This window comes from Hyla sarda, chromosome 6 (genome assembly GCF_029499605.1).
Source record: "Hyla sarda isolate aHylSar1 chromosome 6, aHylSar1.hap1, whole genome shotgun sequence".
Classification (NCBI taxonomy): Eukaryota; Metazoa; Chordata; class Amphibia; order Anura; family Hylidae; genus Hyla; species Hyla sarda.
Window position 1 is genome coordinate 256,115,206 of NC_079194.1, and position 2,664 is coordinate 256,117,869.

Genomic DNA, 2,664 nt, shown 5'->3' on the forward strand with positions numbered 1-2,664 from the left:
GGGGCACGGGGGGATTGGTAAACGCACATGGCCCCTGACTTCCATTCCAAATAAATTCTCTCGCCATAAGCTCAATGGCGCTCCTTCTCTTCTGAGCATTGTAGTTCGCCCGCAGAACACTTTACATCCATATATGGGGTATTTCCATACTCAGAAGAAATGGGGTTACAAATTTTGGGAGGCTTTTTCTCCAATTACCCCTTGTGAAAATGAAAAATGTGGGGTAAACCCAGCATTTTAGTGAAAAAAAAATCAAATTTTTCATTTTCACGTCGAAATTTAGCGGAAATTTGTCAAGAACCTGTGGGGTGTTAAGGTTCACTGTACCCCTTGTTATGTTCCTTGAGGGGTGTAGTTTCCAAAATAGTATGCCATGTGTTTTTTTTTTTTTTTTTTTTTTGCTGTTCTGGCACCATAGGGGCTTCCTAAATGTGACATGCCCCCCAAAAACCATTTCAGCAAAATTTGTTTTCCAAAAGCCAAATGTGACTTCTCTTCTGAGCATTGTAGTGTGCCTGCAGTGCATTTGACGTCCACACATAGGGTATTTCCATACACAGAAGAGATGGGGTTACAAATTTTGGGGGGCATTTTCTCCTATAATCCCTTGTAAAAATTTAAAATTTGGGGGAAAACCAGCATTTTAGTGAAAAAATTCATTTACACATCCAACTTTAACGAAAAGTCGTCAAACACCTGTGGGGTGTTAAGGTTCAGCGGACCCCTTATTACGTTCCTTGAGGGGTGTAGTTTCCAAAATGGTATGCCATGTTTTTTTTTTTTTTTTTGCTGTTCTGGCAACATGGGAGCTTCCTAAATGAGACATGCCCCCCAAAAACCATTTCAGCAAAATTTGCTCTCCAAAATCCCATTGTCGCTCCTTCCCTTCTGAGGCCTCTAGTGCACCCACAGAGCACTTGACATACACATGAGGTATTTCCTTACTCGAGAGAAATTGGGTTACAAATTTTGGGGGGCTTTTTCTCTATTTACCCCTTGTAAAATTTCAAAAACTGTGTCTACAAGAACATGCTAGTAAAAAAAATGAAGATTTTGAATTTTCTCCTTTACCTTACTGCTATTCCTGTGAAACACCTAAAGTGTTAACACACTTTCTGAATGTCACTTTGAATACTTGGGGGTGCAGTTTTTATAATGGGGTAGTTTAAGGGGTATTTCTAATATGAAGACCCCTCAAATCCACTTCAAAACTGAACTGGTCCCTGAAAAATTCCGATTTTGAAAATGTGAAAAATGGTTGAACTTTGAAACCCTCTGATGTCTTCCAAAAGTAAAAACATGTCAACTTTATGATGCAAATATAAAGTAGACCTATTGGGGGAGATTTATCAAAACCTGTGCAGAGGGGAAGTTGTCCAGTTGCCCATAGCAACCAATCAGATCGCTTCTTTCATTTTTCAAAGGCCTTCCTAAAAATGAAAGTAGCAAGCTGATTGGTTGCTATGGGCAACTTGGCAAGTTTTCCTCTGCAAAGCTTTTGATAAATCTCCCCCATTGTATATCTGAATCAATATATAATTTATTTGGAATATCCATTTTCCTTACAAGCAGAGAGTTTCAAAGTTACAAAAATGCTAAATTTTCAACATTTTCATGAAATTTGGGGATTTTTCACCAAGAAAGGATGCAAATAACGACGAAAATTTACCACTGTGTTAAAGTAGAATATGTCACGAAAAAACAATCTCGGAATCAGAATAATTGGTAAAAGCATCCCAGAGTTATTAATGCATAAAGTGACAGTGGTCAGAATTGCAAAAAAAGGGCTCAGTCCTTAAAGTGAAAAAGGGCTGTCCTTCATATGAGATATGGGTAGGTATAAGGCTATCCTTCATATAAGAGAGAGATAGGTATAAGGGAGGTATGTGGGGAATGTACTGAAAACTGGGCAAAGGGCATGGGGTACAGAGTGCCATAGCAAGGGGTAAAGTGAAAACTGTTCCGTTTGTCATATTCCTGAAGAATATAACTGTCTGCAGCCAGTCTAAAACTGTATCCTAACACATGCTGGAATACACTCTTCTTCATGGCCAACAATCTCCATCCAGGAGTTGGTGATTCCAATGAGTTATTAAATGTACTGTATATACTCGAGTATAAGCCGACCCGAATATAAGCCGAGGCACCTAATTTCACCCCAAAAAAACAGGAAAAGTTATTGACTCGACAATAAGCCTAGGGTGGGAAATACATCATCCCCCCATGTCATCATCCACCCCTGTAATCATCCAGACCCCCGTCATCATTCCCCCCCCCCTTCATCATCACCGCCTGTCAATCCCTTCATCAGTGGTCTCCAACCTGCGAACCTCCATATGTTGCGAAACTACAACTCCCAGCATGCCCGGACAGCCATGGCTGTCCGTGCATTCTGGGAGTGAGTGTAGTTTTGCAACATCTGGAGGTCCGCAGGTTGAAGACCACTGAGAAGGGATTGACAGACGGAGAGTTCACTCGAGTATAAGCCGAGGGGGGCGTTTTCAGTACTGAAAAACTCGGCTTACACTCGAGTATATACGTTACATTTTATTGGAAAAAAAATTTTGGGCTAGGAAACCAGCTATTTGTGGTGTCTTTCCCCAACATTACTGACTATACCACTAGATATGGACTTACAAGGATACAAAGAGAAAAGGATTTCCA

General features: G+C 40.5%; 1 protein-coding gene across 1 annotated transcript in view; it reads left to right on the forward strand.

The window, feature by feature from the left end:
* Window positions 1-2,664, forward strand: part of LOC130276956 (pre-mRNA-processing factor 39-like) — a 90,223-nt gene that overhangs the window by 9,185 nt on the left and 78,374 nt on the right. The gene's annotated exons all lie outside the window — the stretch shown is intronic.